This window comes from Neopsephotus bourkii, unplaced genomic scaffold (assembly GCF_033783945.1).
Source record: "Neopsephotus bourkii isolate Nb327-2 ecotype Australia unplaced genomic scaffold, CSIRO-AGI_Nbou_v1 NB_1376, whole genome shotgun sequence".
NCBI lineage: Eukaryota > Metazoa > Chordata > Aves > Psittaciformes > Psittacidae > Neopsephotus > Neopsephotus bourkii.
In genome coordinates, this window is record NW_026901855.1 from 5679233 (window position 1) to 5706783 (window position 27551).

At 40.5% G+C, this 27551-nt stretch overlaps 1 long non-coding RNA gene across 1 annotated transcript in view; it reads left to right on the forward strand.

The window, feature by feature from the left end:
- Positions 1-415: 415 nt before the first annotated feature.
- The window catches only part of LOC133219899 (uncharacterized), a 155505-nt gene continuing 128369 nt past the window's right edge, over positions 416-27551 (forward strand). Inside the window, exon 1 of the long non-coding RNA XR_009727562.1 lies at positions 416-542. This is a non-coding gene — a long non-coding RNA (uncharacterized LOC133219899). The remainder of the gene's footprint in view (positions 543-27551) is intronic.

Sequence of the window (27551 nt, forward strand, 5' to 3'; positions counted from 1 at the left end):
AGTTATCTGATTAAATGAAAATTGTAATGAGGAGTTTTTCAAATCTAGAATAATATTTGTAACTCAAAATGTGGATAAGAAGAAGTGACTTTAGAATAATATGGCAGAGATAAGCCTGGGTATGCAGGAAGAATGATCAGACTATAGATAGTGCAAATGTAAATTTGTTTGTTTGTTTGTTTAAAAAGCTAATATATTTTTCCTCTACTAACAGTATTTTTGTGCTGGACTCAGGTAATGGGAATCTCTCTTGGAGTTAAAGAATTGTGAGCTGCATTGCTCAGAAAATTAGGCAGACAATTTTAAAGATATTAGTGAATGATCAACCATAGAGGTCAAGAGGGCTCCTTTCTTTCTCTTCTAGTCCAGCACAGTTTTCTGCATTGAAACATTGCATTGGATTAACTAATCTGTGTTGGATCTTAAATTTATGATTTAGTGCAGCTGAATAATCTCCTAAAGTCAGATGACCCACGGTAACTCTTGCTTTTAGCCTACGTCAAATATGAGATCATTTAGCTTTGCCCACCATAAAATTACTGGTAATAAAATACAAACATATGCTTCTAGAGTGAACATCTTATTTTAAAGGCAGATTATAGGAATTTTTTCATTCTTTCTTCTGTAAACACTGGTGGTTTAACGTTTTTTTCCCCCTTTTTTTTTGTTTTCCTGGACTGTCTACGGAGGTCACCTGTTAGTCTCAACTCCCATCTGTTCTTGTGTTTCAGCAGCACAAAACATCAAATAGCCTTTTATTTTTATTTTTTTTAATCCATTGCCAATTTCATTGAGAGGAGTGAGTAAAAAAGAGCAGAATGAAGTAACTGAGAAATTTACAGGAAGAAAAGTTGCAAAATGATGGAGAAGATTTTATGCTTTTATGTTTGTTGACAAGTTTAAATTAAAGCTCAAATATGCTTTTCTGAGTAGGTGGTGTTGTTGTTCCCATCCCTCCTTCCACCTGACATTCTGGATTTCACTTGACTAGAGCAACAAAGCACATTGCTTGGATGCAGAGAGAGAAAATAAAGATGGGAAGTAATTGCTCACGGATAAGACCAGGATCTTTTGGGTGACACTGGCTCAATATTCCACAATAAACATGATATTGCCTTTTATATTTTTAATAACCCAAGGGAAGAGAGACATAGGCCATGAAATACAAAGAGTTTAGTACCAGACAACTAAAATGTCTGGTTTTGTTGTTGCTGCTGACTTTTGCCCTTCTAGAAGAAAGAAGGAATGACAGACATATAACACCCATGACAAACACAGGCTGCAGCCACAGCAGTTTGGTTGCATTTGTTTTCTTTAAAAGTCTGTCTTTATTGTCTGCATTAATGATGTTATTTAATGTCTAGTAAACAAAGTGTTGCCCCCTTGAAAGGCTGTACCCAAGGGAGAGATTTAAAATCAATACACCCAAAAATGAAAACTATATGGGGAGGTCTCTGGGAAGATGTTAACTTGGCATGCTATCTATCTGTGTGTCACATCAAATTATGTACATGCCATACACTGATGAAGATTAAGGTTTATAATCTTACAAGGAAATAAGTCTTTAAGAAAGATTTGAGTGTTATTTGATGAAGGCATAGAGCACTGGGAATGAAAAATTATTTAGGTATTAAAGAAAGCTATGTAGGTAATAGTGGGTTAAAGAAGTAAAGGCTGATGACAGCATCATCGCTCAGAAAATAAGGGTAAAATGTGATAGTTTTGCTGAACTTTCAAGGCAGAGGTGATGGAATGGAGGTGGTCAAAGAGACATGATTCCATTATTTTTTGTGGGATTTGAGTAAAAACCATAACTGATACTGAAAAAGTCTAAGTGAATTTGCCTGTGTGTATGTAGATCAAAGCACACGGAAATTACTGTGTAGGTCAGGAAGCATTCTCAACAGTAAAATTTCCCAGGTTTGTGAAATCATTTCTCCAAAGGAAGTTGCTGCAGCAGACCCCTCACTTGACCCATTTAAAACTGGGCTTCCAAATAGACTAGGGAGTCTTATGTAGGGATCAATCCTGCTGGAGCCATGGAAGCTTCAATGCACTGGCATTCCTAATGCACCTTCCCTTTCTAATGTCTGCCAACCTGCTAAAGGCTTTTGTGTATCCCAGTTGGTTTCAGAAGAAAGTTGGAGTAATTTTTTCTTTTGGCCTAACTAGTCTGGCCACTTTTAGTGATCTTCCGTTTTATTTCCTAAAAGCAGCTTCATTTTGACAGTTGTAATCCATGGATTTCTTTAGTATTCTCATGCTCCACTGTTAGTGCATCAAAGAGAGCGTATAGGCTTCCAGCACAGCTGGAAAAGAATAGTCCATTATGATTCCTGTATCCGTTAATGCTCTTTTGACATTGTGAGAAATTATGTAAAGAGCCTTAGGATTCTTATTTCTGTTGCCAGCAGCTTACATGAGAGCTTAGACTGGGAGTAAGTGGATAAATTATGATTTGTGGTGCCATGCTATGCCAAAAAAGGTCGAAAACAACATTCACTTGCACTTACACTTTGTCCAAAAGTTGAAAGTGGAGAGACTGGGTCATTACTTGCAAACTATCTGTGTTACAAGCCTCAAGTAGCTGCTTGTGCTTCAGCTTAGATTTGGAGGAAATAAATGAATCCCCAGAGAGCTGAACACTGTGAGAAGAGAGTTAGATTTCCTCTCTTGTTATGTCCTGCCTGGGATGTGGCTAATAATATGCTTGTTTATTCCACTCAATGCAAAACCATAAATGTCAGCAAGGCTGTCATAACAAGGAATGTACCCCCTCCACAGCAATGTAGCAAGCCAAAAATGTGCTCCATGTCAAAGTGATGAGGATATTAGAAAATGCTGAGATGGAGAGGCTGTTAAATGCAGACTAAGTCAAAGCAGCTGGGTCACAAATTTATGGTAGTGGGTTAGCTTACTCACACCATTTCTTGCTATTCATGAATATTCAGGCAACTGGACGTCTAAAGAAAGGCTGCTCCTGAGGTGATCATTGATATTAGGTTGTGAATAAAAGCATGTGTGTGTATAGAAATGTTTCAGTATTCCTTATTCATGTATTTAAACAGTTACTCAGCTGGGGATCAGAAAGGATGCCATCAAGTTATCCACATATCCTCTGAATGACAAACATCAAGGCAAATCTATGTACAACTCACAGGCACAGACTTATCTGTGGAAATCAAGATAGTTTAAAAAGAAGTTCTTAACTTAGCCAGTTAGCGTATATAAGTGATTACTTAAAATACTTAAGTAAAAGTGATCTGGATGACTAAAAAGCTGATAAACCTTTTGCTCTCATTTCTTTTAATAAATAATGAAAATTGGGCAAAGGACATAAAACCTATAAGCAGGAAGAAAAAGAACATGAGGATCCCCACAGAGAATGGCATCTTTAATTACAAAGTATTCAAAGGCTTTACAAATCATATGTACTATTTTGCTATTGATGAAAAGCAGCTTCTTCCACTGAGGAATGTGCCTATGTTTCAGTCTTCTTTCCTTTTCTCAATAATTCTTCCTATTAGAAAGTCTGGAGTTGAGTTGTCTCGCTCTCCTGTCATGAAAAAAAAAATCTATGAAATTGAGTTTTTCCAATTATTTGGACACAAAGTGCACCAAGAGCAGAGCACACAGACTGAACACCTATGACAGTCTCAGACACCTTCATTTATCAGCCAAAGTTGGAACATTGTTTAATGTGTTCATGTAAAAAAAAAATCTCTTAATAAAACCCTGACATGGAAATGACAGCAAGAGCTGAAAGGGCTATATTTGCCATTTCACCAAGTGTTGATCAAGAGTGTATAAATGTTTTCATTTCTCTAAAGGAAATGTACGCTGTCAGGCAGTCTGAAGCCTGATGGTGCAGATGAGCAGTAGGGTGGTTTCCACTTTAGTGGAGCTTGTTTTTAAATTTGGTCTCAGACCATAATCCAGTAATTATGTGAAGCTGTGTATATAAGCATATGTGTGTCTCTATGGCAGCCTAGGCTGACATAAGTCTGGGCTGCTGCACATGTTCCTGCCTTTCCCCTTTCCTGGTATTTAGATTTCTTAGGGAGCCAATTTAAGAAACTGATCTGACTGAAAATTAATCTGAAAAAATAGAAATTAATTTTCAAACTAGGATAGTTTACAATTTGTGAACAGTAGGGACCCCAAATAAGCAGGTGTAGCTGTCTGCTAGGATTTACATCTGCACTTTAGGCAGTCTCTGTTCCTGTCATTAACTTAGGCATCCTCATATGGCACCAAAAACTAATAACTCAATGATATTAGGTGAGCTTGAAATAATACTCAGTAACTTCTACACAGTCCTTTTGGAGGAGTCGAACACACAAAGGATCAAAAGGAGGAACAGGCAAAGCAGACAACTGCTAATACAGCAGTTGTTGACAGTAGCACAGCCTAGCTGCCTGTGTTCCCTGTACTTGATTCCTGAAATGATCGCTGCTGAGGGGGACAGGATGGCCCCTGGTAGGCTGGTGGCCTCCCTCAGCAACATGATTAAGCCATGGCCCCAGAGGAACAGCAAGCCTTGGTCTCCTAACCCCCACATACCATCACAGTTATCTCATCATATCTGATCTCATCTCATCATCTCATCTCATTTCATCTCTCAATCTCAACCTTACCTCTTCTCATAATCTCCATCCTTCTTTCTAAAGGAAGTGGCTTGGCTATGCTTCAGCTCATCATTCTAGGAGGAGACATTGACTACTGCTGAGAGGTCTTGACCCCACATTGCTTCAGACTGGGCAATCCAGAGGACACCTAGATGCTTCACATAAAGTAACACAAATCTGTAAATTGATCTATTGAACTCAAGACAACTCTCATGAAGCCCAACCCCTTATATTTGGATTATGGTTTCCGTAACATGCAGACAGGAAAATTACTATTACGAGATCGCAAACTGACGTACATGGAGTCTACCACGGAAGTTCGTGTGCACTTTAAAGGTGCTGAGGACCTACTGTGCTGGCATTTCCTCCTGAGTTTGTATTAGCACCTTGAAGATTAATTCTAGTATTTTATTGGTAAGGTGTTGAGTCTTGGCTGCAAGAATGAGGTCCACTGTAGCCAGAAGCTGCGAAGGTCAATTTTGACTTAACATCAACCCTGCTGCTTTAGTTCTGGGACTGTGCTATCCCAGACACACATTTCTGGCAGGTTGATGGGGGGGCGGGGGCTGTGAAGCAATTAGAAGAGCACTTGAATACTTGGCCAAAGCTGCCAAACTCTCATTACTTTCCACCAAAGTCAGAAAACCCAGGTGGGATGCCATGGCCTTGCAGGCTGGTGCCTTGTCTCACATGTATCTCTTGGTCCAGTATCTTCATTTCTATGCTCTTGTACAAAGCAAAAACTCATTAAATACCATGTTGATTTTCCTTCTTCTATTGCTGGAAATACTAACAACATTTACTGACAGTAACAGTGTTTTCAATCCTATATAGAAGCTAACATTTAATGTTTCTGTACACAGTGATTGTCCAGGGGCATCTTGAAGAATTGTTTTTGGACCATTATATAAAAGCAAGCTGGCAGATACAATAATTAATTGGCAAGTGTTTATATGTCTATGCTGCGTGACACATGCCCTCCATGGTTAACAGCTGGTTGAGATCCTTTGAGTACGCAGGGAAAATTGCAGCACAGGATATTTTTTGAAGGCTACCTCTACAAGAGAATTCCAGTGGACATGATTTACAAACAGGGTAAAGGAGAGAGTCTGAGTAAGCACGAGGTTTCCAACAAGTGCAGTCTTTTCTCTTGTAAGAAGCTAACATGTTTGTATTTAGAATATTAATTATCAACTGGAAGGAAATTTTATAGCAACATTTACCACATGCATGAGGCATGACTAAATAATTTCCCTACTGGCATATGAAACAGTGCCTTCCCTCTCTCTGCCACCATGCCCCATACACATCTTTATTTCCCACAGACACTTAGTAGAACTTTCACCGTGAAGAGACCTCTAATGTTTTCATGAGTTGAGGGATACTGAGAATGGACTAATGCATTAATGCATTCAAGGCAAATGATCACCTCCTGCTGCTACATAACAGCCGAAACATTTATTGCTGGAGCAGAAGGCACTGATCCTCTGACAGTGCTGTGCTATGATGTTATCTCAAATGACTGAGATAATTCCATCTGATGACTGTGGGTACATTATTGTGACAGTTGCTCTTTTTTTTCTTTCTTAGGATAGTAATGTTCATTCTCAAAAATACTGTATTTGCTTCCATAACAGTATTGGTTCTCCAAAACCAGATTTTGACCTTAAAATCTGCATGGATTGTGAATCTCTTTTGTCAGTCTTGATAGTGCTCCAGGAATATGACTGTTATTTATGTGCACTGACTGCACAAACAGATAAAGATGAAATACTGTCTAAAATTCCTGGATTAGGAAGATGTTACTGCCCTTATTCACTTAGAAGTCTCAAGTGCTAAAGCCTGGCTCACTTCCATATGTCTGCTAATTTGCTGCATGTATCTCTGAGCACCTTCAACACTGAATCCTCCCTCTCTGAGACACTATTTTGGCACCTTAGTTCTTGTCAAAAAGACTCTGCAAGCAGCAATTAACAGCATAAAAAACTTATTAATTGGATAACACACATGAGAGAGTTTGCAGAGTTGCTTGGTTAATTGTTGGCAGGCTCATCACACTGGTAAAGTACCTAAAGATTCTTTCCTGGACAGGAGGGGAAGGGTTGATCCCCACTGCTGCCCTTGAGCCAATCCTTTATGATGATGAGGTGCCATTTCCCTGTTTTTTTTTGCCTTAGGATTTTATACCGTTTTTGTGTTTATCTTCTTGAATCTCTGAGCTACCTGGTGTCCCTGGCCCAGCAATCCTGCCTCTGTAATTTTTCCTTTCTTATCTTGCAGGTCTCTCAAGGCAGACATTCTCACAGCTGTTTTTCAGAGGTAAGTGATTTCTTGAGAGCTATAAGCCAAGATGACACAACTGCGACAGATCGGAGTTGGGACTTGAATCCTTGGAACATAGAGCTCCTTGCCACATGCTGAAAACTGATATAGGTTCAATATAAGGTGGGATAAGTTCTTGGAAGAGAACCCCATTGAAAGTCACTGTATTCATAACAACTATATTGGCTTCAGATGTTTCCGAGTCTCACGTTACTAAAGGTTGCAAGAGGCACTGAGGAAACCATATTTGCTGTATTCTTACTCTCCTCACTAGCTATCAGCAGAGAGGGACCTTTCATCTGATCCAGCATGACTACTGTTATATTTTTCTGTACTGCTGTGATTGCTCTGCAATAGAAGAAGGACTAGTTTTGAATGGCTTTTGCTGAAAAAGCACTTCTTATTTGGCAAAGTAATGGTCAACATGAGAGTGGCGTAGGTAGGGGGACAGCAGCTATGGCCATTCTATTCTTGTGTTGTCACTCCATTGCTTCAGCAGGACACCGGTCCAGGAGATGGCCTCATATTTCTGCTTCAGGTTCATGGATATTTTGGGGGCTGAGATGGTGGTCCCAAACATGTGAATTCTCTAAGCTCACCATGGACACAGACTGGACCCATCCCCTTGCCTCTGGCCACTTTGGCACTTTCATTCATTCTCCAGGGGGATCATAGAAAGAAAACTCCAAATTATAAGGGATAATGGGAGAGTATTTTGTGGAAAGGACCTTATTATCAGTGGAGTATACATTTGCATGTAGTGAAATTTTTTTTTTTTTAAACTCGTCTGATCTTGATCTTGATTTTGTATTTCATACATGACACCTACCACCAGACTGTCAATATCTGGTCTAACATCTCCTCACCACCCTTTCTTCCCCTAGTAACCTAAAGGCCTCCATTTCCTGACCACTGTAATCAGTGTTCCTCATGCACAAATATAACTCTTCATAGAGATCCCTTGAAATGTTAGTGAAAATCTTTTTCTAAATGACAAAATATGCTACAGAACAGAACTTTGAACTTTATTGGCTATAATGTCCAGCTATTTACAGTTATCTGCAGCCTGGTTATATATTGTTAGAAAGATGCATCATATATATTGCATTCAATATCTACAATATATTGTAGATATAATATATAATGTATATGTATTGTATGTATGGCCACATCTTGGTAGAAGAAAATAAATTCGAGAAGTAGGAAGAAATAACTCCAAGAGGTAGGAAGAAATTTCAAGTTCTGTGGGCTTGACTGTCAAATCTTTGTAACTCCAGTCTCAGTAAAAATGTTACTCCTACACTTTTTCTTTCCTCAGAGGTGAGTGTTTCTCTCAGATCAGACAGCACTGCTGACATTTCTAATTATTCCCAATGGAAGAGGTTTTTCAGGGTCTACCCACTGTGCTGAGTGTTCCTTAACAGGAGAGGGAACACTTGAAAGACAAAGGTAGGGTGTGATACTGTAAGTGAAATACCAGCGCACTACAGGTAGGTGTGAAAAGAAAGGTTAGCAGAGCTAACAGTGTTTGCCACTTTTTTCTGTAGGATTCGGCATTCCTACTAGTTAGCTAAACTTCAGGGAAAACACAAGACACCTCCAGGCTATAGTAGCTCTCTTGGTTTCTAAATTGCCCTCCTTGTGCCTTATGGTGGGTTTATACAGCAAAGTGGATCTGTCAGCAGGGGTGGGTCTACCCACCACCATGCTCTCACTGTTGCCTCTGAAGGAGTCTGTGAGTTCTCATGAGCTGTGTCAGCTGGTGCTGAAAATTCTGGGGAAACATGGAAGCTTTTGTCTGCAAAATGTCTTGGGGTGCCATTACTAGTTCCTTGTGACAGAGGAAAATGACTTGTGAGTATAGAGGAAAGGACATCGGATTGAAGCTACTGGCCCAGTCAGGGAGGCAGTGCTGATATGGACTGCCCTCCTGGTGACCAGGACACAGCTTTGGTTCTCACCACACAAAGCACCTGACTAACAATGGAAACAACAGCTGCTGTCAGTCAAGGTTCTCAGTGCTTGCAGATGGGCTGTGGGGGGCACCTCTAATGTTCTAGTTTGTGGAATAAGGAGGGTGACAGGGCCCATGTCTGATGGTGCAGTTTCCCTCTCATTAGGCTAAGTTCCAGGGTGTGAGAAGTGTTTCTTTACATCACTAAAGAATTGTGAAGATACACACTTCAATCAGTCTGTGAGACATTCAGATTCTGTGGCAATGCAGATCTGAAGTAGTTCATTACATGCTAATGTGTATAAGTATCATGGTATTCCTGCAAAAGCGGAGAAAAGTCTTCCAGCCCACTGTTTTGTAACTATGAGGAAACACCTGCAAAGATGGGCTGCTGAGATAAAGCTGAAAATCTTGTGCTTCCAAGAGAACTGCATGTTATCTGCTAGTGTTTGACCAGCTCACTTGAAAAAAATAGAACAGAATAGAATAGTTCAGTTGGAAGGGATCTTCTATCAGATTTTTGCTACTGCATCATTACCATTGGCAGGTGACACTTGGTTTATGTGCAAATCAAAGTCACCTACTCAGTGTAGGTGACTACCTACCAATTTCACAGCTAACCTAATAAGCTAACAGAAAACAGGCTTTGTTGTAAAATCTCTTGACACTCCTTACCAACAACTGTTGCTAGAACACCTGGAGACCAACTTTCTCACAAGTACTTATGCTTTCTTGTTCAGATGGAAACCAGAAGGGATGAAAATCACGTCTGGGCTTTGCACATGTAGGTGAGGGTGAAATTTAAAGTCACCTGTCTTGGTGGAGCTCACTAGCGCTTCCCCTTTACTGTTATTCAAGGAACGTTGCTAATGCTTGAAAGTGCATGGGCCAAAAGAGAATTAAGCTCTCTTTCTTAGAGCTGTGCTGTTTCTGCCATTCTTTTCTGCCTTCTCACTGAACTGGATGTGTGATTGACAGGCATGCATTAAGCAGATGTGTTGAGTAAGATGACCCCATTTTCCTGACTTAGAATCATGTCCTTGGTGCTCAAAATGGGAAAGGTGGTAGCCTTTAGAAGTGAAAGACTGGATACATGGGGTTGAAGAAGTCTATACCTAAGATTCATACACTGAACACTTAACGGTGTTGACTCAGGCTCTCTTCCTTTCCAGCGTAGACTTGTTGAGCTTAGTGTAATGTGGGATTTTGAAGTATGAGGTGGTTTGCAGACGCATGTTGTATATGGCATGTGAGGTCAGTGTGTGTAATAGTCTCCTTTGGTATGTTTGGCCCAGGATACGCTTTCCTGCTTCCCACTGCTGTGTTGATCCTACATTTTATGGCCTGATTTGTCTGCCCCAGATTTCCACCTTCCATTATGGGACTTTTTCTCTCCCTTTATAGTCTTTCAAACTTTTTTCAGTTCAGCAAACAGTTTGTTCCCCGCTCTGTCCTTCAAATAAAGTTTTCTTTGGCAATCCCTGTCAGGATAAATTCAATAACTCCTTAACTCAGAAGGATCCCCAAGGAGGAAGCCGAGAGTCAAATGCTACAATTATTCACATTTTGGTGAGAAGAATCAGAATTCTCAGGAATCATTTCAAACAAAGCGGTAACAGTTTATTCCTGCTGGGTGGAAGCAGGAAGCGTGCTGGAGGGAACCCGACAGCCTCCTGAGCACTGTCAGGAAGCATAAAATGGATGGGTAAGGAGAGGAAGAGGGAGAGGCATTAACGAAGAAAAATGTCTCATTTCCTCCCTCAAACTAATTGGAAAAATGTGTTAGTGGTTGTGGCAGTGGTAATTTCTCAAGGTGGTAATAGCTGCAGCCTGTCCTGGAGTGGGACTGGTCACAGGTTGGACCACTACTCAGAATGGCTGTGATAAGTGCAAAGGATGGCAGCTTTGCTTGTGATATAAATGTACACACACAAACATATATATAAATACGCCTACACATACATATGTAAGGTGGGTTGGTTGTTTTTTTTTCACTCAGGATCTATGCCTCGTTTCTAGTAATTCTTGACTATGCATACATTTCCAGAATAAGAATGATAGAAAGTAGCTGAAAACATCTTTTGTTTGCTTTTATTTTTTTTCTTTTGTGAGAGTATCTTGCTGCAGGAAAATATAGGGAGGTGTGAAGGGAGAACAGAAGGGGCTTCACCATATAGGTCACTATTTTAGAATAAGAATGGGATTGTTTATAAATACTGATGCAAGTTCTGGGCAAAAAATGGATTTCCTTTGACACATCAAGGCATACTCACATGATGCACCCTCTGTAATCTTACTGCAAAGTTGATAAGCCTGCTTAAATTTCCCCTATGAGAAGGACAAGCCTAAATTCAGATGTTAGATACCTGCTTAGCTGAAATCTTTTCACGGACTCTGTGCCAACAAAAATGTTTAGTGTAACCCCTCTCTGTCACAGGCTCTGGCCCTGAGATATCACCTCTTCCAGGCCAGGGGAGAGGTACAGGGCAGGAGTCAGCTTCTGATGGCTGGAGCTGAAAGGGTGTTTCCTATTCACTGGAGAGGGTTATCATCCTGGGTGTTTCTTACAATCCCTTTATGTTGCCTCAGTGTGACAGTTCTCTTTGTAAAAGGTGGAATAATTGGAGGGAGAGTTGAGATGCAGGGTGTGTATGTTCTTGACCACTGTGTTATTGGGGAAAAACAATTCTCAGACTCTTGCATGGAGTTTCTTATAAAAGCTTGGTTCAAAAATATTCAGTTCTGCATCCAATTCTATTTTCTGTGCAGCTGATGGTAAAAGCAAAATCTACAGCCCAAATGAAATGCACAGGTTCTCTTCTGAATAAAAGGATTGGCACTTGCCTTTCAGATTTGAAATACTTAGCCAACATGAAGGTAACTGACTCATATTCTGTCATTTTCTTGGTGCTTCATCCTCCTGAAAAATATAAATGGATGCATATGTAGTTTTCTGTGTACTCATGTCATTTAGGTGAAACATTTTTAACAGGGTTATAGAGTGACACTATTCAATGAAAAGGTGAGTAGTGAATTATGCCATATACATAGAAATGTCAATATAAGGAGAGAATCTAAGATTACAGACCTGGAGGTTTAACCTGTGGAGGTTTAAGAGAGGCAGCCGTGTCCTGAAAATTCAGAAATCACCTCCCTCGATACTTAGCATAGTTTAGCTTTTGTTAAAGACATAAAAGACATTTCAAGAAGAGACCAAACAGCAATCCTCTGTTGGAAACTTCCCATATGCACTCAGGAGCTAGCAACCTTTTAACACCTCTGAGCACAAACTCTTTCTAAATTGAACTTATGTGCAAGTTAGAGCATACCTTGCAATTAAGCATCACCTTCTACTTTCCTCATTCTCTTCTGGTAAATGTGAGCACATGAACCTCAATTTGAAGCATGCAAATACAGAAAAGGATAATGAGTTCTTCAAGTATCTGTAGGGAAGCCGTATTCTATAACATTGTATAAAGCGAATATGGAATAAAGCCCAGAAAGAAAGTGCGGATAGCTCAGCAGGTGGGAATTAGCAACTGAAAAAAAGAGATTTCGTTTCCAATCCTCAGTGGCTATTCATGCAATCTAGAATAGATTTGGAGATGAAGGTAGATCTCTCCTAGAGGCCAGTGATTAGGATGTTACCTTGGAAGTTCACGAGAACTATGTTCAAACCTTTAATTGATACCACCAGAGCATTGCCACCAGTGGCTTCTACTTTGCATTTGAGTACCAGAGGTCAGTAATTTGTAAACCATTGCAACAATTTGTCTGGACTGTGCTCATTTCAAGGGCAAACTTGAGAACAGGCTCTAAACCAGCTGAATTGTTTTAGTGGTAGCAATTTCCACCCATCTGATACTTCTTTCCCCCTCTTTTTCTAAATGGATTATGTTCTTTCTGTTCTGTTTTGCCTATCATTTCTACAGCTGTATGTTTTATATTTGCTCAAATATGATGACATTGGTTCCTACATCCTTCATTTGCTAGGACTCACTAACTAGGTCTTCACTTCTACAGACAGTAGCAATGAGATCACTGTGCTATGACCCTGCTTCAGCCAGCCAATGACCAGCAAGTTTGGGTGTGTTGTTGGGAAACTCTCATGGATGTTTGGGAGAGTCTGACCACTACACATTCTTGGACAAGCTGTATAGTTACTCTTTGCAGGCTGCACAATTACTCTGCTTACTGAAGCATCCATCTGCATGGCAAATGCAATGATTAGGATAGACAGAGAGATGGTGGCACATCTTTGGGGAGATCAGGGTTGTTTGCCTTAACAATTTTTGTTTCCTTTTTCTTTCTGTCATGTGGTGAAACACCACCCAAACCATGCTCTCTCACAGAGACCTCACTTCTCTTTGCATGTGCAGATCCTCTTCAATGCAATGACTGTTTTAGCCTGAAAAGACTCTTTCTACATGTAATTATATAATAAATAGATAAATAAAAAAATAGGCCAGGTCAGAAAGGAGGGGTACACCAGTGTTATTGTTGGCTTGGATTTTTTTCTTAAAGCTATTTATTTCTTGATTGAAGATTTCAGTTTTAATTCTGCCATTTGAGATTTGCTACAAGCCCACATTTTTTGTGCAGACAGCTGACAGATTCTGTCTGGGCATACTGTATGACACATGCTAGTGGCCCTGCCTGCTACAGGCAGCATACATGTACAGAATGACTGTGCTTCCATTTAAGGGCAAAGTTTGGGGAGTGAGAAGTATGGGAATGGCCATTATTCAAGTGTATATGACATTTGATATTAATTTAATTTTCTCTCACCTATTGCACAGCAGAACAATGGAAAATATCAAGACTTCCCCTGAGGTGGCTTTCTGATACAGAAGAAATATATACATTTAAGCAAAAAAAAAAAAAAGTATATATTTTTTTAATTCTCATCTCATCAAGTACTTGTACTGAGTAAAAATGGAGGATAGTGGTTATGGGAAGAAAGCTGTTTTATTTATGCTGGCACTAACTTAAGTTATGGTGGGTAAAATATGGTAATTTGTTTCTCGGATTACTCATAATTTTTTGCATCTTTCCTTACTCAATTAAAGTACAGACCATCTAGAAGATGATTCTGTCTTGCACAAAACTGAATTCAAGTGTAGCTGGCGAGATATCAATGCAACATTTAGCTGGCTGTGAAAAGTAGCAGAGGTTCTGAGATCCTGTCAGTGTTTAAGAGGGAAAAGTGCTAAAAGAAAAATCAGTCAAATTCTCAGGTTCATTATGACCCATAAGCTGCCTTCCAGAAATTAAATGACTGGTGGATGTCAGCAGAGTGTGTTGGTGTGTGAGTGTGTGTGTGATGGAAGTTGGAAATGCATTTCTGTGTGTACAAGTTGAGGAAGGAAAGTCGAAATCAAAATTTCGGTCATAAATTCTCCTCTGCTGCCATGTTCAGGATAAGAGGTAGGAAGGACAGTCTATACAGGGTAGAATGCTTTCTTCTTTAATTTTGAACAGAGATTTTCTTAGTACTTTTCAGTGTTTCAGGGTGAGTTATAGTAAAAACATCATTACCTGATCTGTAGATTTTAATATTGATCCTCCTTTATTTCTTCAGAGGTGCAAAAAGTACCCCCTCATATGCCAATTCCTTCATCAAAACTATCCCCACAATGCACAGAGAGGGAGCAAGTTGTTCACTCAGAAGCAACTACTCACTGCAGAGATGGAGTCAGAGCTTTATCTGCAGGACTCCAGCCTGTCCTTTCTGCAGAGCTGGAGCAGCCAGGCCCCCCCATGATCAAGTAAAGATGACATTTGTGCCAGCGTATGCATCTTTGAGTACCACTAGTAGACACTGTTCTGCACACAGGAGTTATTTCATAACCACGGCTGGGAAGTGAAAAGATAAGACCTGCACAGCACTGAAATCCGGTCCCAGTTATCAGATCCCTTCTGGTAATCGCTCCTGGTCAGTCATATGTAGGTTCATCATGGCTTAACTTCGTGAACAAAGATTTGGGAAGGGCTTTACCCATGCTTACTACAAGCGCGCTGATGACTAAGAAGGCCAATGTGGGATAGGCAAATCTGGCTACAAAAAGCACAGCAGAAGGTCTCCTTGGGTGGTACAGGTGGGGCGCGATTCTTTCTACGTTGTCTTTTCTCCTCAAGATTAGTTCTTCGTGAACTCTCAAAGGAGTCAACAGCATTTTGTATGGTGTGCCTCCAAGTCTCCCGATTGGAGGCCAAGGTGGACCACTGATGATAGTCAATTTGGCCAAGGCTAAGATATTGTTTCAGGGAGTCCTTATATCTCTTCTTTGGGGCACCTCTCTTGCGGCTACCAGTTGCAAGTTCACCGTAAAACACGATCTTGGGGAGGCGGTGATCCTTCATTCTAGAGACATGCCCTGCCCAGGGCAGCTGCAATTTCAGCAATATGGCCTCGATGCTGGTGACCCCAGCCTGTTCAAGGACAGTGACATTATTCACATAGTCAGTCCAATGGATGTTTAGAATAGTACGGAGGCAGCGCTGATGAAAGCGTTCGAGGAGTTGCAGGTGATGACGGTAGATGACCCATGATTCAGACCCATATAAAAGAGTAGACAATACAATGGCTCTATAGACACTGATCTTTGTACTTTTCTTCAGGTGTTTATTGCACCAGACTCTTTTATGGAGTTTTCCGAAGGCTCTGTATGCCTTTGCTATTCTGTTGTCTATCTCTTTGTTGATCGTGGCATCCGAGGAAATGATGCTTCCCAGATAGCTGAACTGCTGAACTGTCTTAAGCTCTGACTCGCCGATGGTAATATGGGGATGGCAATAATCTCCTTGTGGTGCAGGTTGGTAGAGGACTACTGTCTTCTTCAAGCTGACTTCCAGCCCAAAAACTTCGGCTGCCTCCACAAAGCAAGATGTTAAACGTTGCAGAGCTGCTTCTGTATGAGCAACAAGGGTGGCATCATCAGCAAAAAGCAGTTCACAGACAAGATGATTTAGGGTCTTAGTGTGGGCCTTCAGTCGCCTTAGATTGAATAGGCTACCATCGGTACGATAGCGAATATAAATGCTGTCTTGTTCGTCGAGGTCTGCTGTAGTCCTTTGGAGCATCATGCTGAAGGAGATTGTGAATAATGTTGGTGCAAGAACACAACCTTGTTTCACACCATTGGTTATTGGGAAAGGCTCAGAGAGTGCATCGCCATATCTGACTTGGCCTTGCTGGTCCTCATGTAACAGAATGATCATTTTGAGGAACTTGGGGGGACAACCTAATAGTTCCAAGATCAGCCACAGGCTTCTTCTGCTCACAGTGTCAAAAGCTTTGGTGAGGTCAACGAAAGTTACATATAGCCCCATGTTCTGTTCTCTACACTTTTCTTGCAGTTGTCTGAGAACAAATACCATGTCTGTGGTACTTCTATTAGCTCTGAAGCCACACTGACTTTCAGGTAGAAGTTCTTCTGCGATAGCAGGTACTAGTCTGTTCAGTAGTATTCTTGCAAGAATTTTACTAGCAATGGAGAGCAGAGTTATACCACGGTAGCTTGAGCAGTCTGACTTGACACCTTTCTTTTTATACAGAGTGACGATGATTGCATCACGAAAGTCTGATGGTAATTTACCTTGTTCCCAACAGCACACAACTAGCTCATGAAATTTAGCATGAAGTGCTTGGCCTCCATGCTTCCATATTTCAGGTGGGACTCCGTCAACCCCAGCTGCCTTGCCAGTTTTCACCTGCTGTATGGCCTTAAGAGTCTCTCCCATGGTAGGGGCTAAATCCAATTCATTTTTCACGGGATGTTGCAGAATGTGCCGGATTCCTTCGCCTTGGACTACACGATTAGCACTAAAGAGGGTTTGAAAATGTTCAGATCAACGATTCAAGATGGAGATTTTATCTGTAAGAAGCGTTTGGCCATCTGCACTAAGGGGCTTTGAACCTGAAATGTGGGTCCATACACTGCCTTCAGAGCCTCATGGAATCCTCTGTGGTCACCCAAATCTGCACATAGTTGAGTCTTTTCTGCTAGGTTGAGCCACCACTTGTTCTGGATGTCTCTAAGTTTCTGCTGGAGTTTGCTACATGCAAGACAAAAGGTTGCTTTTCTTACATGGCAGAGTGGCTGAGCGAGGTGTGCTTGATGAGCAGATCTCTTTTTTTATTAGCAATTCCTGGACCTCCTGGTTGCTATTGTCAAACCAGTCTTTGTTTTTTCTTAGAGGAGAACCCAAGGGATTCTACAGAGGACTGCAGGTTGCTTTTTTTAATATGTTGCCAAAGCGGTTCAGGAGAAGAATCTATATGTTGGTCTTCAAGCCTCTTTTGAAGGTTAGCCTGAAAGCTGTCCCTTACTGCAGCTATTTGGAGATTATTGACATTGAGCCTCCTCCTCAGAATGCCGCCCCTCTTAGGTTTGGGCTTGAGGTGGAAATTAAGTTTGCAACGCACAAGGTGGTGATCTGTTTGACATTTTGCACTAGGTGTCACTCTGGTCTGGCAGACATCATGAATATTTCTCTGGCATACTAAAACATAATCAATGAGGTGCCAATGTTTAGATCGAGGATGCATCCAGGTTGTCTTCCAGCTATCTTTCTGCTGGAAGATAGTGTTGGTCATGGTAAGCTGTTGCTCTGCACAGAACTCTAGTAAGAGGTGGCCGTTATCATTGCAGCTGCCAACACTATGCTTGCCTAGTACTCCTTTCCAGGCTTCAAAGTTCTTTCCTACTCGGGTGTTGAAGTCACCAAGGATTATGATCCTATCTTCTATAGGAACTTTCTGAGTGAGGTGACGCAGGTCGGAGTAGATTTTTTCTTTTTCTGCAGGGTCAGCTTGCAGAGTTGGAGCATATATGCTGAAAAGAACAACATGTTGCTTATTGTGTAGTGGAAGACGTAAGGAGATAATACGGTCGGAATGACCTATCGGCAAATTTTCAAGTTTAGAGATGATGGAGTTTTTAATCGTGAGGCCGACTCCAGAAAGATGACTTTCAGTTTTGGGTTTGCCTGACCAGTAGAGTGTATAGCCAGCACCATGTTCTTTGAGGCTACCTTCCTCATGAAGGCGAACTTCACTGAGAGCAGCGATATCGATGTTAAGTCGTAACAATTCATGGGCAATTAGCGCAGAACGGCGCTTAGGACGCCCACTGTTCACTGTATCAAGCATGGTTCTGATGTTCCAACATGCGAGTGTCAATCTGGACACACCTTTGGAGGCAGGTGCATGCCTTTGTCTCTGTCTTTAATTGACCGCAATAGAAGATGCCCATTGGCCGCGGCTAGCCAACCAGTTGAAGGGGGAGATGAGCTTTGGTTAGGCCACCTTTCTAGGCCTCTCTTCATATGGAGCAAGCAGTGCTGTCCTTGAAAAAGGCTGCTTGGTCATTCAGGATGCTGACGAACAAGGCTGTCATCTCCTGGGTCAGTCTCAAGCGACCAATGTCCTGAACCTCCTGCATGCAGGGTTGGGTCTGCAACTTCCAGTGCACCTTATCATCTGCCATTTCGTCCCTTGCCTGTTGCTACAGGGCTTTGCAAGTGTGGATAAACCCTTCGGGCCTGCGCAGTGGATTTTTTTTTAGGTTACAATCAGATGTTATGCATAGGGTGTGTATGGAGTATTTTCACTAGGGAACACGCATCTTCCATACCCTCTTATTCTCTCTCTAGAGCTTCCTAGATCAATGGGAGAGATAGGAGATCCCATTGCTGCTACTGATAGAGCAGCTCTGCAGTCAGCAAATTAAATACTTCCCTTTTCCCCTGTATAATTATCTCTATCTTGAGTCCTGGCCAGCAGTACTTGTCTTCATTTCAGTAAGGGGACAGGCTGGAACTGGGAATGGCAGAATTCATTTATCACATTTTAATAGAGAGGCAGCTCAGGAAGGGAGGGACTAATGAGATAATTCTGAAGAAATTAGCTAGCTTCTATCACAGGGTTGTCTCCTGTGAGGTGGCTGCAGTGATGACAGATGCCATAGAACATAGCCCCATGCTCCCTCCCTGCTTCTTCCCTTTCCTTCTGGGCCCTATCCTCCAGTGCACCATCACCCCTGATTGTTTCCCTGTCGCTGCAGTGGAGAACCCCTCATAGGCCATGCTGATGTCTAGCTCATGTATCTTCCTAAGCTCAGCATGTAAAGCATCTGGGCTGTGTGGCACTTCTTAAGCAATGAAGAGTTCATAGATGAGACTGGCAAGACTTCTCCCACCTACTGGGGCATACGTAGAAGAGCTGTTTTTTTGCTATTTTCTGCCTGATTTCAGAAAGCAGGCTCAGTAGTCCGAGCAGTTCTTCTGACTCAGCGTTCACTCAGGTTCTATTTGCAATTGCTCAAAATTCATTATTGAAGACACGGTTCAGCAATTCCCCCCTCCATTCAGGGAACCACATGGGGTAATGTTTACGCTAAGTAGGTGGTTAAGGCTTGTTACCTTCGAAACTACAAGTGAGTGCTCTTGTTCTGTATTGAATCAGGACAGAAGACTGGATTTCCTTCAGAAGAGTCTTGTACCACCTTATTTATGTACATTGGGTATTTTCACTTAGAAAAGGTTTGGTTGTTTTTTTTTTAGTCTTTTTGCTGGCACATTTTTGTCTTCAAACATTTCCTGAACTTTTGTTTAAACAGAAAAGTGGAAGAAAAGAAGGTCTTGTATCCATCGAAAACAGCAAATTCAGCTCAAACATCACAAGTTTCAGATGTGACACTTGAGTCTGCTTCAGAAATTCCTAAATTAGACAATCCGCAGCTGTGCTGCAGCTTGCTTACCTAATCCCAGTCTTTCAACATATATCTTCTACGTGCTTACCTTATATCATAGAGTGCATTACAGCATCACAGCTTGCGCTCTCTTTCTTAATCCATAAGGCATCAAACAGAGCTCTTCAGTGGTTAAAGTGAAGGGATTTTTGTGTCTATAGACAGTGTAAACAGCTCTTGACAAAATGGCCTAATCATCTTTAAAGTCATTAGCTTAACTCTGTATCAATTATTCCATATTACTGAGCTAATAATACCTAATTATAAGCTACTCCTGGTGTTAGCACTACTAACTGTTTTCCATTTAAATGCAGATGTTTCCTGACCTTCTGCTTCCCGAGGAAGAGATAACTCCTTCTTCTCAAAGGGAGGGAGCAGCCTGTCCTTTTGGCACCAGGGGGCTTTTTCACCCCAGGGAGGGATGTCAGGTTCCCCTGGGAAGAGCAAATATTTGGAAAAGACTGGCCAATGCTCTGGGCAAGCCAGGCAGAGCACAGTTCCTAGAGTTAATTACTACTGTAAACACATCACTGTTAGCGCAGTGCTAATTGTTATGATATTGCAATATCTTGCTCACTATCTTTCAGTGCAAACCAGTGGTTGAGTGGTCAACATGCAGTGGGTCATTGCAGTGGAGCAGAGGAAAGGCCAAACATCATCTGCCTGAAGTCTTGAAGTAGCTGGGACTGAGCTTGTGTTTTAAATGCAACAGGATAATTATTACATGTAGATCTTGCAAAATCAGTTTAGGAAGAGATCACTTGGGTCAAAAGAGTGGATAATAGGTGAGTGGAAACAAGTGATTATAGGGATGTTTGTAGTAAAACTTAATTTTGTTTTATTTGCATGTATGTTCATCTTGCAGTACTGCTAAATCAGGAGAATTAAAAATAATTTTAAACAGGTAACTTCTTCAAGACAATAATTTGACTTTTCACTTTTTTTTTTTAATAAGCAAATGAGAAAACTTTGGATGAGGAGACTTTCTTATTTTTCTTTGTGGGTATCTGTAAGCTCTGGACTCAGCACACAAATATATTAGCTTTTATTTAGTGTTAATATGAAGCATAGGGTGGGGTAGGTTAATGAAAGAAATTCTTCTGTTATCTGGCCTTTGAAAAAATAATTAAATGTGCCTGATTGTTTATATGTCTTTCTGAAAATGATTCCGTCAGTAAATTTACTTTATTTCTTTGAAGTATTTTTCTTTGTGAGTTTAATTTTTGCTATACCAATATTGTGAATAATAAGGAAATAACATTTTTGGAAAAATAATCATATTCCTCAGTTAGTATTATTACTTCAGTTTAAGGAGGTAAAATAGTGTTTCCAACTTCATCATTTATCTTTAATTAAAAAATCAATGAAATCTATTAAAAATAATAAGTTACTGTAAAAAATCTGCAGGTAAGTATATAGAATCATAGAATCGTATAATAGTTAGGGTTGGAAAGGACCTTAAGATCATCTAGTTCCAATCCCTCTGCCATGTGAAGGAACATCTCACACTAAACCATGTCACCCAAGGCTCTGTCCAACCTGGCCTTGAACACTGCCAGGGATGGAGCATTCACAACTTCCCTGGGCAACCTATTCCAGTGCCTCATCATCCCAACAGGAAAGAATTTCCTCCTTATATCCAACCTAAACTTCCCCTGTTTTAAGTTTTAACCCATTACCCCTTGTCCTACCACTACAGTCCCTAATGAAGAGTCCATCCCCAGCATCCCTATAGGCCCCCTTCAGATACTGAAAGGCTGCTATGAGGTCTCCCTGCAGTCTTCTCCAGGCTGAACAGCCCCAACATCCTCAGCCTATCTTCATATGGGAGGTGCTCCAGTCCCCTGATCATCCCTGTGGCCCTCCTCTGGACTTGTTCCAACAGTTCCATGTCCTTTTTATGTTGAGGACACCAGAACTGTACACAATACTCCAAGTGAGGTCTCAGGAGAGTAGAGGGGCAGGATCACCTCCTTCGTCCTGCTGGTCACGCTCCTTTCTGATGCAGCCCAGGATACATTTAGTAATAGTAATATAAAATACTACAAAACTCCCATACTTAGCAAGGTGTTCTGATATTTGGATAGTCTTCTATTCATAACATTTATACAATGCTTTTTTGTTCTTTTCCATTTCTTTTCATTGATAGAACAGGAACCATAATTTTTGTTGCATTTTAATTAATGATGTGAAAATTCCATGATTAATAAGTATATTGCAAAAAAAATCCATTTAAATCACTTGTGGACAGATTTTAACCAATTTTTCAGAAGTCAAAGAAGAGTTTGCGTTAGTTTCTCTATAGTCTGGACTTCTATAACAGATGACTTCTTATTATATCCAGTTCTGCTTATGGGGTCTACAATAACAGTAACTTTCATTCATAATGGGAATGTTTTATCTAAACTCCCATGTGCACTGCTGTTTGGGTGTAATACTTCGTTTTGACTGTGACGTTGTATACATCGCAGATAGATGAAGTTTTTTGCACCTAAACACAGCCAGTGTCTTGCAAAATTTGACATTGAAGTAGAACATGGAAGCTACTTACAATGAAAGTGATATAAACCCCATGTTAAACAGAAAACCAAACTTGCTTAATGATGGAAAAACATAGGTCAAAATAATCTCTACTTTAAGAAAATTCAATACATTCCACTGAATAAATGGATTTGAGAAAATTCAACTTCTGCATGGAAGCACCTGAGAAGTCAATTGTGCTTAAAAGCCTGTCTTCTTAACTATCAAGCCTTCTTTACTTGCAATGCTACACACTGTGTGAAGAGTCCCACTGAAGAAGTTCATTGAATTGTATCCAGTGTCTTCAGTGGACTGAAGCATGTTCAAGCACTGCCTAGGGACTAAAGAAATGGTTGAGAAAGATCTAGTTTCTCTCACGTAATTTTTAAAAAATCTAGTTCTTGTGAGTTTTGCTAAAGTGTTAAAGATCTAAAATATTCTCCCAAGTCAAATGAAATTCTTGTAAGTAATATTTATTCTTAGAATGCAGCAATTGTTCCTGAAATTACTTTGATGGATATTGAATTGTATCTATTTTTACTTCATTGTTCAAAGCTTTTACAGCCCTGTTCAATATTTATTCCTCTTCTAGAGGTCTTTTGACATACTGAGATTTTGTATGTCACACCATGGTAAAAGCTAGAACAATATAATTATTACATAGGGTGTAAGTTTGTATACTGACATGCTCAGCAGAGAGTACACCCACACTTTCACAGTAGCTGGTCACGAATGGTAATTATTTCTCTCCTCATTATCCCTTTCCCTATTGGAAAAACAAGAGAAACGTTACAGGGAGGTTGGCAAGAGTGAAAAAAAAATATCTCTTGTTCAATAACAATTTCCATCTTACAAAAATATACATATATATATATGCTGAATTTTGGTTTGGGGGGATGGGAGGAAATTTATTTTCAATAAAAAAGTCAAATTGCTTCTCTTCCTCATTTGGAGCCTGAGCTTCAAGCATCTTCCATTCTGAGGCAAATTCATCACCCAGACTGGCTCAAGAGATCAGATCAGGCTTCCTAGGGCCCTGCTGCAGAGCTGAACATAGAAGATCTCTGACTTCCCAACTCTGGTGTCTGTCTCTGGATGAAACTGCCAGAGTTTGTGCCCATATGGTTACTAGTCTGCTCCCTAGGTCTGGCAGGGTTGTAACCTGGAAAAGGGGGATGAACTGAGACTGTGTCCCAGTGAGAGTCTGAGACCTCCTAGAAAATTGCAACACTTAATGTTTTAATCATTTCAGTACCATCAGTTATTTATTTTACGTTCCATTTTCTCATTCTGGAAGCTACAACATTCATTCTGCAACAAATAAAGTATTTTTACAAGTTCACAGCTCCCTGAAGAGTGGGACCTTTGACTTTCAGTTATCTTCAGTACACATCATATCCTGTTCATCCCAACCTGTATGCTGATGTTAGAATGCTTTGAATAGGTAGCAGCTCTAATCTGTCTTTCCTAAAATCATTCTGAGCTCTTCAAAAACAGATTTCAGTAGCTGATATCAGACAGTTTTCAGTAAAACTGCTGGATGTTATTACCAGTTGCAAGCTAGGCCCTTGGTTTTGATGGAGTGACAATAAAATGTATTAACGAGTAGGTTGTGCCCTTTATGCTTTTGCCACTTAATTCAGTCAGAAGTTTCCTCAGCAGTTCCGCCAGATTCTGATGATTCATTGTTGTTTAATTTATCAGTTTCACAGTACATTTTCTCTTCTAACATTTCAGCTGCTAACAGCATCTTTCTTTTACTATAATGAAAGGATATGAAATAAACATCTCCCTGATACCTTTGATAGTGAAAACAAAACATATTTTTCTGAAATGTCTTTATTTTCTGCAAATTATTCCCCTGTTTCTTGAGGGTTCAAAATTCTCTCCTTCTTGAAAGACTGAGTAATATGAACTGAACAATACTGTTGTTTGAGTTTCCCTTCTTGTTTAATTGCTTTTTAATTTCCCAGGCCCTTCATTTCAGTCTTCCATGCATATGTCTACCACTTGGCAAACATACCAGTACATTTGCAGTGCAGGCTGCCTCTCAAAGTGCAAGAAAAATAAGCAAAGAAACTTTTAAATGGAAAAAATAAATAACAAAATTTGATTCTCTCCGCTTGCTTCTATTCAGGACTGTAAACATCTTTTAATAATTAGGAGATTAAGCTCTCCAGCCATCTTCAGTTTTTACATAGATATATTCATCTAAAGGCTTTGGCAATTCCTTTGCAAAGGAAGATTTACTTTTTTTTGGCCTTCTTGTGCTGGCATATAGTTAGGAAGTGTCAGGCCAGATGTGAGTAATGAGAATAAGCTTAGGAATATATATGATTGCAAGAACAAATCCCAGCAAGCAGGGTGTAGCCAGGTTTTACCCTCCCTCCCCCTTCACTAGGATGAATAAGAGCTCGGAATAGGAAGACACAAATACCAGGTATCAAAATCATTAATAATGCAGTTGCCATGCGATATATTACTTGTAAATTCCTTTTAAAGGCCATGTCACACTATTTAGTACAATCCATTAATCAATAGGTTACAGAGAAAGAAGCCATCTATCTTGGTCTGTTCCTCAAATCTAAACTTTTAAACAAGGAGAGATTTGTTGAAGTTCAGTATTAACTGTTCCAAAAGAAGGGAACTCAATCATCCAAAAGAGAGCAGACATGGCTGTTTACTTTCAGCATGGTATGAAATGAATCATTTGATCTACCTCTTCTCTGCTTACCACCATGAATATGTTACAGATCTCTGTTAAATTACAATAATCTTTTCCCCCACAAAATTAAATTAAAATATAAATCAAAGATACTTACTAATGGTGAGCATTGTTAAATTGTTATCTTCAAAACACACTGTAACAGTCATTAGAGTAGAATGGTCTGACAGTCCACTTAGCCTTCATCAGACCCTTATGACAGTTCTATTAGAGACTGGAATAAATTTCTCACAATTCATCTAATGCACCTAGGAGAAAGATATTTTTTCCTGATATATGTGGCCAAGTTCAAATACTGCCGTAGTCATTGTGCTGAAGTGAAACTGATATAATTTTTACATTTTGCACACTGGCATATAAACTTGGTTGTCTTTGTACCTGTTCGTGGACCCCTGAGAGTGATCCACAGAAAGTGGGAGACTGACTATAAACTGTCTGCCAGAACCACAGTTGTTCACAATGCCATATCTGAGGCACAGTAGCACCATCCAGCACAAGTACTGTGAGCAGCTATGTGGACAGACTGCTGTTCAAGACAAAAGTCTTGCCTCATTCTTCATGATGGTAAAAAACATACTTCTGTCCTTCCCTCAGCTGTTTGTGGGCTGCTGTGGACATGGTGTCTTTGTGACTCAGTCCCTCTTCTGGCACTGAATATTGAGAAGCACCATTAGTTCTCTTTCATCTTGTATGCTGTGGTCATATATTCATTCATGAGAGCGATGCCAAAAGGTAGCTGAACCAGTTATGTTAGCATTTTATGAACCTGAACCTCCACCTTAAGCCCAGAGCTGGAATTTCACTTAGCTACTGTAACAGAAACACATTTACTAGGGACCCATGTTGTTCTTTCTGATTCTCCATATGCTTATAGCTGCAGGATTAGTTCAGGTCTGCGTGCTACTGCTGTTATGGATGTAGTCACTGTGGCTGAAACCCATCCCCAAAAGGACATATCTCCAAATCCCAGATGAGTCTCCTACTGATCTGGTCTCCCAAATAGCTCCAAACTTAACATGAACTTGGAAGTCCAAAGATGAAAAGGATGGCCTAAGTACCTCGCTGGATCTTGGACTTTGGTCTAGAAGCAGGCTGAACTATAGAAACCAGGACAACGGTACATGCTACTATTTACTACTTACCTTCCATGGTGACAAGGTTTGCACCTGGATGATTCTGTGTCTATTTCATTTGGTTTGAATCCTCTTCTAAACCAAGAGAAGAGTGAGCTGAGTCAGAGAGTCAAGGGTTTGCTCCTTTATTCTTGCCCTCTCCTACTTCACTGGATGACTCCTGGCATTTTATTGAGTAAGCTGCATAATGTTTGAGCTCCTTATTGATTAAAAAGGGGAGGTGGATATGAAAAAAAAAAAAAAAAGAAAGAATCCATACAGTGAGGTCTATGTATGTGCATCAGCACAGGGAATACAATTAACCTTAGAGAGCAGAAGTAGTAAAAAAGGAACAGAACAAACTGAAATAATAAAGCTGGCTCTGAATTCTACCATGGTGTCATGGACAGATTGTGCTGGAAAGCTTCAGCACGGTGGAGCTTTGGGGTGAGGAGGGTTAATTATCTCTCTGTGAAACATTCATTACAGCACCTGGAGCTACATGGAACTAACTGGGCTGCAAGTTCATTGAGAGGTTCATGATCCTTTGGAGCAAACGCAGAGTCATTCTGGCATGAAACTGTTTCACTTTGCTCCCTGCTCATCCAGAGCTCTGCCTCCTACATTCTGTAGTGCCGATGCTTTTTCTCTGCTTATTCCTGTGATTATGGCTTGGACTGTAGTTTGCTGTGTTTGCGCAGTATGTAGCACAATGGGGCCCTGATACTTACATGGAGCCTCTGGGTGGGAGTGTGATACAAATAATAAAGCTCCTGAGCAGCCAGGACATTTTGGCTGTGATGTCTTTCAGATAATGTCATTTCTTCACACACTTCACTGACTGGCCATACTCCAGCATGATTCTAAGCTTCTTTTCCTAACCTTTGAGCCTTATCTTTCTTTTGCCCTTTTACCCCAGTCTGGGCTCTTGCTAGTTTGCATTGCTCCATCAGGCCTGCTTAATTGTCTGCTTTTTTAATCATAAGTACTCTCCAAGCTTTCATTTGCCCACCTACTCTTTCACAAAACAGTTCAAGCAGCTAGCAGAGACTTTGCTGTTACAGCCTTCTTTCAGTTTCCCATTCAGTTTGATGCCTACAGAAAATCTCATATACAAAGATGGGCAGGGAACTGGTCAATATACACATAAAAGATCTTAAAGACAATCTGGCATTGTACAAATGGAATTTGAGCCATAGCTCTGGGGTATTTCTCACTTCACCACCACCAACACCTCCTTTTCATCTCTGCAGCCCAAGGGGCTGCCTTGCTCTGCTGGAAGCTCCAAGGGTGTGTGGAACCGCACTGCAAAAAGGACCAACATTCAAAATAACCTCCATCTTTGCTTTTTTTGGGCTTTATTCAGAGAAGGTTTGAAACCTTTCCTAAATTTTGTAGCAGATGATTGACTGGTGATGGCAAGAATTCATATCTCTGCATCTAGCATGCTAAAGCATTAGCTTTATTGTTAGGGTAGTCTCTGAGTTTTGGTAAATGTGGTTGTGTTCTCTTTGAGGAGGATGACAAAATCAAAGT